A 12,003-nucleotide genomic window follows, 5' to 3' on the forward strand; every position below is an offset into this window, starting at 1 on the left:
TCAATTTGAAAGTGTCAGTCTGAAAAAGCTTGAACACTAACATTGCACTATGTTTCAGTATAGAGTCCCACGGCCCCTCTGCCCATTTGAAAGTCCCTCCAAATCCCCCTTCTTCTTGAAATGTTACAAGACTCTTTCAGCTTCCTTCTAATCAAATATGTTGCTCCTTCATTCATCGTCCATTCTGTTGGATTGTTGACTTATTTTATTGTGATGAAATATACATATTTATGCTTTTCCTAATTTTGAAGTATACAGTTCACTAGCATTTCTAACTTTCACAATGCTGTGTACCCATCAACACAATCTACATCTTAATCTTTTGCATCATTTCAACGTAACCTCTGTACCCATTAAATCATAATCCACCTTACTCCTGCCTCCTGACCTTGGTCATTTCTACTTCCGGTGTCTGTGAGTTTGCCTACACTAGGTACCTCATACAAGTGGAATCATATAATATTTGTCTTTCTGCGCCTGCCTTATTTCACTAACAATAATATAATTTTTATATTATTTGGATCATTCATTTTGTAGAATAAGTCAAACTGTAATTCCTTTTTATGGTTGAAAATTATTCCATTCTGTGTAGATATCACATTTTATTTATCCATTCATCACCTCATGGACTTTGGATTGTTTCTATCTATTGGCTACTAAGAATAATGCTACTATGAACATTAGTGTACGCATTTCTCTATGGCACCATAATGGTGACAAATAATACTGTACATATTTCAAATATCATTGAATATAACAACACAAGGTGTGACTCTTAGGTGAACTATGGACTTTTAATTGGTAAAAATATACTTACATTGTTTCACTAATTGTAACAAATGTACTTCACCTATGCTATATATTATTAATAGCTGAAACTGGAGTGATAGGATACAGGAATTTTCTGTATGGATGTACAACTTTTATGTCAGTATAATCCTGTTCTAAATAATGTCTAATAATTTAAAGAAATCTCAAAACATGGTTTCAGGGAGGGATGTGTTGTTGCTAACGTTCAAAAATCAGCTAATGTCTAAACCATAACTAGAGACCATCTTCCCTCTTAAACATGAACCAAATTTTGAATTTTAAATGTATGTTTACTTCCATGGTTAAAACAGTACCAGCTGGCTTAGTAAGTTTCAATTTGAACACATGGAATAAAAGAAGAATACTGCTTAATATTTCATAGCTATTTCTTAAATATGAGGCACTGAATAAACTAGAATAATTACTCTTGAGAGAACCTAATGAAAAATTTTCCACAGTACCTTCAGCTGGGTCATTTATAGCGTGCACCCTAAAATGTGGCCAGATGCGGATCTTTTTCAGCCAGCCTGGGATTGATATTCTTGACCTCTGATGAGTGTTTCTTCTTCTCGCATTCTGGGAGCAGCATCCTGGGAAATGCATTACAATAGAGACAACTATTGACATCATGCTGGCAGAAGACCATGGGGAAATTACCAATAATTTATTTACAGTTCAATCCTTTGGTCCCTTTCCTCACCAGCTGCCCAGCAGAGCCTCCTGAATCAAAGTTGGACTTAGGAAGATCTTGCAGTTTGCTATGCAGTGAAAACACCCAACAGACAGGTTTTGTGGGCAAATATCTTTATTTAACTGAGAATGTCTAGAAACTCAGCAAACCATTGGGACAATGACTGATGGACTGGATTCAAATCCCATTTAGAAGAAGCATGTACTTGGGAAAGATATATAGATCCCTCTTTGCCTCAGTTCCCTGTTCTGAGATGTAGGAATGCTAATATGGCCTACTTTTAGCATTATGTCATGGGGCCAAAAATGATTGAATATAGGTAAAATGTTTGAAAAATAAAGGACCGGTGCTTCAAAAAGCTCTATAAGTGTTCAATCCTGAATGATGGCAAGAATAAGCTGGATATTTCATAGCTGTTGAAAGGAGAGGATGGATTTGACGGCAACAAGTAAAGGAGGGATTCAAGTTTACTCTTCAGCTTTTTCATGGAAACAGTGCTTTACAGCTCATGGAGAATATCCATGATCATGTCTGACACCTAGCCCTGTTGGGGGTGAAGGGGAGGGCAAAGTGGGGGTTGTAACCCTTATGTTATGGTGGAGGGTGTGGAAATTTAGAGAGAAAAGTGACTGTCCAAGAGTCACAACCACGATGAATGATAGATTATGGACAGGACAGAGAGAGCCAGTGCCTACCCTGAGCTCAATACGTGGGGTAGATCTCTGGGGTTTCTCTTCACCTTATGCAGTGTTCCTTGCCCAGCACACAGAAACACAGCCGGCACAAGTGATGGAAGACAGACTTTCCACAGGAGAAGGACATTTCGTTTCCTTAGCACAGAATCCGATAGTGAATATTAGCCTCAAAGGAGAAAGGTGGAGTGAATTTCCTCCATCTACTCCTGGAGGCTCCTTCTTTCTCGGACTCCTTCAGAAATGGCTGTGGCATGTGGGTACAAGCATGGGCTCCCTGCAAAAGGAAGGAGGCCTGCCTAGCACTAGGTGCTTCAGGTAAGGGGGAAGGACTCATCCCGAGGCTCTAATAGGAAACAGTTAGAATGAGGGAAGTGGCAGAGAGATGTATCATAACCATTCAGAATGCTATGAGACCTACTAAGAGATGAGATTTCTTATTAAATGAAGTTGTAATTGAACCAGTAGTAGGCATGCTGAAACCCAGTTTTGTTCATTAAGAATCCAGCCATGGAGCAACTAAGTCCGTGCACCACAACTACAAAGCCTGTGCTCTAGAGCCTGCAAGTCACAACTACTGAGCCCAAGTGCCGCAACTATTGAAGCCCATGCACATAGAGCCCGTGCTCTGGAACAAGAGAAGCCACCGAAATGAGAAGCCCGCGCACTGCAACGAAGAGCCAACACAGCCAAAAGAAAAAAAATCCAGTAAACATTTGCTTGGGTGGTGATAGGATTTGTTTTCCAGGTTAAATGAGGCTCACTTGGTATAAAATCAATGCACACACTGAAAGTGTACAGTATATTTATTTTTATATCCATACCCATTCATGATGCAGTGGTGATGGGAATATTTTTTAGAAAGTTGGCCCCAGTAACAGTGATGTTTAGGGGAACATAAATCAAGGGAAACACAACACAAAAAGTTCACATACACACACAGAATCATCCCACTCATTTCACATACAGACACACCCAGTCTCATGCACACAAACCTACACCACCTAACCGTAATACAGCTTCTTCCTGGGACTATAGTAATTGGTCACATTACTTGTAAATCTCTTTCTATCACCAGGACCCCTACTCTCATTCCCAGCACAAATTTGGAATCAGTTTGCCCTCTACACGAAAACCAGCAAGAATGTCCCACTTTCTCATCTTCAAAGTTCTTCCTCCCCAAGTGACTGATTCCACAATACATACCGTTTTCACGTTCTGGGAAGGCCACCTGCAAATACAGAAGAGAAAACACTATGAGGATAAGGTCACAGTGATGCTCAGGTCTTTTGTTCATTTGCTGACAGTAGAAAACCTCATAAGAAACAGTGGTCCAGGGAATCCAGCAAGGGTTACCAGAGCAAACCTACTGAGGCAGAAAGGCAAGAACTTTGCTGGGAGGATGGAACTTCCAAGTCCATTTAGGTTGCAAATTACAGAATTCTTTTCCTAGAGGAAAAATCGCTGCAGGAGAGAGAGATCCATACTCTACAGGCTGTAATGGATGCTGTCAATTTTAATGTCCTGTGGAATTAGGAACCATGAGTTGGTAATAGACTCTCACTCCACATTCTCCCAACCAAGGGAGTTGTATATATCTGGAAGGAATACCCTCAAATATTCATAACTTAATTCTATTGAAAGAGAAATAAAGCAATATTTCTATCTCAGACCAGAAAAAATCCAGCTTACCTTGGGGACCCACGGAGGCTTTTCTTCTGTCCTATCATGGTGCAGGTCAACCGCCACATCCTGAGGGAGAGCTGGAGGGACACAGAGTAATTGTCAGGACACTGGTGATGCTGCTCAGGAATTACTCAGTGGCTTTCTTCTCGATGAGGACATGGGGGGTGTCTATGGATGTGGGAGGTTAGTAAGTGTGGGCTGAGCTGGTGTTGGGCCTTCCTCTTTGGGGAAGAAGGAAGGCAAAGGACAAGAGGAAGGAAATGAAAACAGAGCTTTGGCTTCTTAGCTAAGGGGAGCCTAATCAGAAGGGAAGGATCGATCTAAAAAATGGTAAACACTTAAATGAATGCTGTGTTTCAATGACAGAGACCAATGACCCCTCCTGCCTCTTTTGAGCTTCTGCTAAATTGCCACTGTCTCTTGATTTTTCCCAGATCACTCTTTCTCCAGCATCCACAATGCCAGCTACTGCATTTATCATGTCTTCTGTTGTATAATATTTTATACTTGATTAACAGCAACCTCCTTAAAGGACTGAATTCCATCCTAGACAAAATATGCTATTTTATTCACTAATCACTTGTCTTAAAGAAAATCAAATACACAAGATTTGACAAAACTGAAGTCCTACCCTTTAGATGCAGCCACTATCAATCGTATCATATTTTTCTCCCAGTCTTTGGTTTCTGTATAATGTAAGTATGCCCACTGAGTCAGCGGCTGTCCCTACTCTAGGGAGCTGTTCCATAAGTGGGACACTTCGTTATGAAGAAGGAGCCCAGACTGAGCACAGCCTGTCTCTAACCCAGCTGTGCAGGAGAAGTGTACAGTCTAACAGTCAGGTTCCACTTTGAGTCCTTGGGTGTGGGCTACAGGAATTGACCAATTCTAAGGCTTATGGTAATGTTATCCAATACAATAAAATAGCTCCCTGATTCTTATCTGCTTTTGGCCTTGTTTAAGCAATGACACCAGCACTGACAGATATGACCTGTACTGTATACATGGGGTCTCACACCTCTCAGAATCTGGGAGCTGACCAGGAGAATGCAGGTCCTGAGGTGAATTTCACATTAATGACTGTGCCAAAGTCAACTGATAAGTCCACCCATAGCTGCCCTGGATTCTGTGACCACTAAGGCCACCTGATGGGCAAGGTCTGGACCTTTGGAGATGCTAGGACTTCCAGCCAAGGATACGGATGCAGGGACTCCCTTGCTCCATGACTGAGGATCCCTTGGCTGAGTGGTAAGTGCAGGTCAGGGATCCAGAGCACCCACATTGGGACCCACCCCTGGGTTCTCAGTTTGGCTTTTCCACTTAGGAGGTCAAGAGCTGAGAACATTTATCTCTGCACCATCTCCTTCTGAGGAAAAGGAATATTAACCAAATCTGGGCAACAGCTGTGTTGAGGGAAGAACAAGGTAGTGTACAGACAGTGTGCAGTGGTGATGAGGTTTGTTGCCAGGTGAATTGTGCTGTGTAAGAGGGAAATATCTCATGAGGAAACACACACATGATCACGCATGCAGGTTTACAATCACACCACATAGGCTCACACATGGACCCCACCCCAACCCTGATACACACAAACCCACATCATCTAAATGATGCAGTTACTTCCAGGACCATAGAACTTGGGCATGGCTCTTTACTGGGAAATCAGTCTCTAGCTCTACACCCCCAGCCCTCATCCCTGTAGGGACCCTGAATCAGGGTGTCTCTCCAAGCAAAGCCAGCAAGAGAGTCCCACCTTCTTCATCATCTAGGTTGTTCCTCAGCACAGGGGTGATCTCTGAATACATACCGTTTTTGTTTGCTGTCCAATCCACCTGTGATTAGAGAAGAGAAAACAGTGTAAGGATCTCAGCATCCTGTGCTCTGTGGACACAGGTATTTCATCTCTTCTTTTGTCCTCAGAAAAGCAAATGGGAAACTGTTGTTGAGTCAATGGCCCCAAAAGAAACCAGAGAAGACAGCTGTGGTAAAGGCTCGATCTTTGCCTGGAAGACCTCTCAGGTCCACTTTGAGGAGCAAATACAAAAGTCTATTTCAAGGAGGGAAATTTTCTGCTGAGGAAAGTGTGTCTGACTATACAGTTTCTAAGTGATGTTGCCATTTTTTAAATGGCCTTTTGAATAAGTTATCTGTTGGGAAAGAGCTTCAATCAGCATGCATCCAACCAAGCAAAATTGTATACATCAGCTGTCTTGAACATTGTAGATCTTCAGATCTGAAATCAATTGGAAAAGAAAGAAATGAAGCAAACTTTTAATCTCTGATAAATAAGGGGAGCTTACCCTGGAGGTAGAAGGAGCCTCTTCAACTGCCCTCACATAGGGCAGTTCCTCCAAACGGTCCTCATGGGGCTCTAGGAGGACACAGAGTAAGTGTCAGGACACTGGTGATGCTGCTCAGGAATTACTCAGAGAGCCTCGTTAATGTGGACACAGGGTGGGAGTGTATGGATGCAGGTGGTTACTGAGTGTGGACTGAGGTGCTGTTGGACAAACCTCCCTGGTGGGTGGAGGAAGGCAAAGGGGAGGAACATTTCAGAAATGAGGAAGAGAACCTTTAGCTTTCTAGCTGTAGGGAACCTAATCAATTTGAAAGTGTCAGTCTGAAAAAGCTTGAACACTAACATTGCACTATGTTTCAGTATAGAGTCCCACGGCCCCTCTGCCCATTTGAAAGTCCCTCCAAATCCCCCTTCTTCTTGAAATGTTACAAGACTCTTTCAGCTTCCTTCTAATCAAATATGTTGCTCCTTCATTCATCGTCCATTCTGTTGGATTGTTGACTTATTTTATTGTGATGAAATATACATATTTATGCTTTTCCTAATTTTGAAGTATACAGTTCACTAGCATTTCTAACTTTCACAATGCTGTGTACCCATCAACACAATCTACATCTTAATCTTTTGCATCATTTCAACGTAACCTCTGTACCCATTAAATCATAATCCACCTTACTCCTGCCTCCTGACCTTGGTCATTTCTACTTCCGGTGTCTGTGAGTTTGCCTACACTAGGTACCTCATACAAGTGGAATCATATAATATTTGTCTTTCTGCGCCTGCCTTATTTCACTAACAATAATATAATTTTTATATTATTTGGATCATTCATTTTGTAGAATAAGTCAAACTGTAATTCCTTTTTATGGTTGAAAATTATTCCATTCTGTGTAGATATCACATTTTATTTATCCATTCATCACCTCATGGACTTTGGATTGTTTCTATCTATTGGCTACTAAGAATAATGCTACTATGAACATTAGTGTACGCATTTCTCTATGGCACCATAATGGTGACAAATAATACTGTACATATTTCAAATATCATTGAATATAACAACACAAGGTGTGACTCTTAGGTGAACTATGGACTTTTAATTGGTAAAAATATACTTACATTGTTTCACTAATTGTAACAAATGTACTTCACCTATGCTATATATTATTAATAGCTGAAACTGGAGTGATAGGATACAGGAATTTTCTGTATGGATGTACAACTTTTATGTCAGTATAATCCTGTTCTAAATAATGTCTAATAATTTAAAGAAATCTCAAAACATGGTTTCAGGGAGGGATGTGTTGTTGCTAACGTTCAAAAATCAGCTAATGTCTAAACCATAACTAGAGACCATCTTCCCTCTTAAACATGAACCAAATTTTGAATTTTAAATGTATGTTTACTTCCATGGTTAAAACAGTACCAGCTGGCTTAGTAAGTTTCAATTTGAACACATGGAATAAAAGAAGAATACTGCTTAATATTTCATAGCTATTTCTTAAATATGAGGCACTGAATAAACTAGAATAATTACTCTTGAGAGAACCTAATGAAAAATTTTCCACAGTACCTTCAGCTGGGTCATTTATAGCGTGCACCCTAAAATGTGGCCAGATGCGGATCTTTTTCAGCCAGCCTGGGATTGATATTCTTGACCTCTGATGAGTGTTTCTTCTTCTCGCATTCTGGGAGCAGCATCCTGGGAAATGCATTACAATAGAGACAACTATTGACATCATGCTGGCAGAAGACCATGGGGAAATTACCAATAATTTATTCACAGTTCAATCCTTTGGTCCCTTTCCTCACCAGCGGCCCAGCAGAGCCTCCTGAATCAAAGTTGGACTTAGGAAGATCTTGCAGTTTGCTATGCAGTGAAAACACCCAACAGACAGGTTTTGTGGGCAAATATCTTTATTTAACTGAGAATGTCTAGAAACTCAGCAAACCATTGGGACAATGACTGATGGACTGGATTCAAATCCCATTTAGAAGAAGCATGTACTTGGGAAAGATATATAGATCCCTCTTTGCCTCAGTTCCCTGTTCTGAGATGTAGGAATGCTAATATGGCCTACTTTTAGCATTATGTCATGGGGCCAAAAATGATTGAATATAGGTAAAATGTTTGAAAAATAAAGGACCGGTGCTTCAAAAAGCTCTATAAGTGTTCAATCCTGAATGATGGCAAGAATAAGCTGGATATTTCATAGCTGTTGAAAGGAGAGGATGGATTTGACGGCAACAAGTAAAGGAGGGATTCAAGTTTACTCTTCAGCTTTTTCATGGAAACAGTGCTTTACAGCTCATGGAGAATATCCATGATCATGTCTGACACCTAGCCCTGTTGGGGGTGAAGGGGAGGGCAAAGTGGGGGTTGTAACCCTTATGTTATGGTGGAGGGTGTGGAAATTTAGAGAGAAAAGTGACTGTCCAAGAGTCACAACCACGATGAATGATAGATTATGGACAGGACAGAGAGAGCCAGTGCCTACCCTGAGCTCAATACGTGGGGTAGATCTCTGGGGTTTCTCTTCACCTTATGCAGTGTTCCTTGCCCAGCACACAGAAACACAGCCGGCACAAGTGATGGAAGACAGACTTTCCACAGGAGAAGGACATTTCGTTTCCTTAGCACAGAATCCGATAGTGAATATTAGCCTCAAAGGAGAAAGGTGGAGTGAATTTCCTCCATCTACTCCTGGAGGCTCCTTCTTTCTCGGACTCCTTCAGAAATGGCTGTGGCATGTGGGTACAAGCATGGGCTCCCTGCAAAAGGAAGGAGGCCTGCCTAGCACTAGGTGCTTCAGGTAAGGGGGAAGGACTCATCCCGAGGCTCTAATAGGAAACAGTTAGAATGAGGGAAGTGGCAGAGAGATGTATCATAACCATTCAGAATGCTATGAGACCTACTAAGAGATGAGATTTCTTATTAAATGAAGTTGTAATTGAACCAGTAGTAGGCATGCTGAAACCCAGTTTTGTTCATTAAGAATCCAGCCATGGAGCAACTAAGTCCGTGCACCACAACTACAAAGCCTGTGCTCTAGAGCCTGCAAGTCACAACTACTGAGCCCAAGTGCCGCAACTATTGAAGCCCATGCACATAGAGCCCGTGCTCTGGAACAAGAGAAGCCACCGAAATGAGAAGCCCGCGCACTGCAACGAAGAGCCAACACAGCCAAAAGAAAAAAAATCCAGTAAACATTTGCTTGGGTGGTGATAGGATTTGTTTTCCAGGTTAAATGAGGCTCACTTGGTATAAAATCAATGCACACACTGAAAGTGTACAGTATATTTATTTTTATATCCATACCCATTCATGATGCAGTGGTGATGGGAATATTTTTTAGAAAGTTGGCCCCAGTAACAGTGATGTTTAGGGGAACATAAATCAAGGGAAACACAACACAAAAAGTTCACATACACACACAGAATCATCCCACTCATTTCACATACAGACACACCCAGTCTCATGCACACAAACCTACACCACCTAACCGTAATACAGCTTCTTCCTGGGACTATAGTAATTGGTCACATTACTTGTAAATCTCTTTCTATCACCAGGACCCCTACTCTCATTCCCAGCACAAATTTGGAATCAGTTTGCCCTCTACACGAAAACCAGCAAGAATGTCCCACTTTCTCATCTTCAAAGTTCTTCCTCCCCAAGTGACTGATTCCACAATACATACCGTTTTCACGTTCTGGGAAGGCCACCTGCAAATACAGAAGAGAAAACACTATGAGGATAAGGTCACAGTGATGCTCAGGTCTTTTGTTCATTTGCTGACAGTAGAAAACCTCATAAGAAACAGTGGTCCAGGGAATCCAGCAAGGGTTACCAGAGCAAACCTACTGAGGCAGAAAGGCAAGAACTTTGCTGGGAGGATGGAACTTCCAAGTCCATTTAGGTTGCAAATTACAGAATTCTTTTCCTAGAGGAAAAATCGCTGCAGGAGAGAGAGATCCATACTCTACAGGCTGTAATGGATGCTGTCAATTTTAATGTCCTGTGGAATTAGGAACCATGAGTTGGTAATAGACTCTCACTCCACATTCTCCCAACCAAGGGAGTTGTATATATCTGGAAGGAATACCCTCAAATATTCATAACTTAATTCTATTGAAAGAGAAATAAAGCAATATTTCTATCTCAGACCAGAAAAAATCCAGCTTACCTTGGGGACCCACGGAGGCTTTTCTTCTGTCCTATCATGGTGCAGGTCAACCGCCACATCCTGAGGGAGAGCTGGAGGGACACAGAGTAATTGTCAGGACACTGGTGATGCTGCTCAGGAATTACTCAGTGGCTTTCTTCTCGATGAGGACATGGGGGGTGTCTATGGATGTGGGAGGTTAGTAAGTGTGGGCTGAGCTGGTGTTGGGCCTTCCTCTTTGGGGAAGAAGGAAGGCAAAGGACAAGAGGAAGGAAATGAAAACAGAGCTTTGGCTTCTTAGCTAAGGGGAGCCTAATCAGAAGGGAAGGATCGATCTAAAAAATGGTAAACACTTAAATGAATGCTGTGTTTCAATGACAGAGACCAATGACCCCTCCTGCCTCTTTTGAGCTTCTGCTAAATTGCCACTGTCTCTTGATTTTTCCCAGATCACTCTTTCTCCAGCATCCACAATGCCAGCTACTGCATTTATCATGTCTTCTGTTGTATAATATTTTATACTTGATTAACAGCAACCTCCTTAAAGGACTGAATTCCATCCTAGACAAAATATGCTATTTTATTCACTAATCACTTGTCTTAAAGAAAATCAAATACACAAGATTTGACAAAACTGAAGTCCTACCCTTTAGATGCAGCCACTATCAATCGTATCATATTTTTCTCCCAGTCTTTGGTTTCTGTATAATGTAAGTATGCCCACTGAGTCAGCGGCTGTCCCTACTCTAGGGAGCTGTTCCATAAGTGGGACACTTCGTTATGAAGAAGGAGCCCAGACTGAGCACAGCCTGTCTCTAACCCAGCTGTGCAGGAGAAGTGTACAGTCTAACAGTCAGGTTCCACTTTGAGTCCTTGGGTGTGGGCTACAGGAATTGACCAATTCTAAGGCTTATGGTAATGTTATCCAATACAATAAAATAGCTCCCTGATTCTTATCTGCTTTTGGCCTTGTTTAAGCAATGACACCAGCACTGACAGATATGACCTGTACTGTATACATGGGGTCTCACACCTCTCAGAATCTGGGAGCTGACCAGGAGAATGCAGGTCCTGAGGTGAATTTCACATTAATGACTGTGCCAAAGTCAACTGATAAGTCCACCCATAGCTGCCCTGGATTCTGTGACCACTAAGGCCACCTGATGGGCAAGGTCTGGACCTTTGGAGATGCTAGGACTTCCAGCCAAGGATACGGATGCAGGGACTCCCTTGCTCCATGACTGAGGATCCCTTGGCTGAGTGGTAAGTGCAGGTCAGGGATCCAGAGCACCCACATTGGGACCCACCCCTGGGTTCTCAGTTTGGCTTTTCCACTTAGGAGGTCAAGAGCTGAGAACATTTATCTCTGCACCATCTCCTTCTGAGGAAAAGGAATATTAACCAAATCTGGGCAACAGCTGTGTTGAGGGAAGAACAAGGTAGTGTACAGACAGTGTGCAGTGGTGATGAGGTTTGTTGCCAGGTGAATTGTGCTGTGTAAGAGGGAAATATCTCATGAGGAAACACACACATGATCACGCATGCAGGTTTACAATCACACCACATAGGCTCACACATGGACCCCACCCCAACCCTGATACACACAAACCCACATCATCTAAATGATGCAGTTACTTCCAGGACCATAGAACTTGGGCA

This window comes from Mesoplodon bidens (genome assembly GCF_964165515.1).
Source record: "Mesoplodon bidens genome assembly, contig: HAP1_SCAFFOLD_473, whole genome shotgun sequence".
Classification (NCBI taxonomy): Eukaryota; Metazoa; Chordata; class Mammalia; order Artiodactyla; family Ziphiidae; genus Mesoplodon; species Mesoplodon bidens.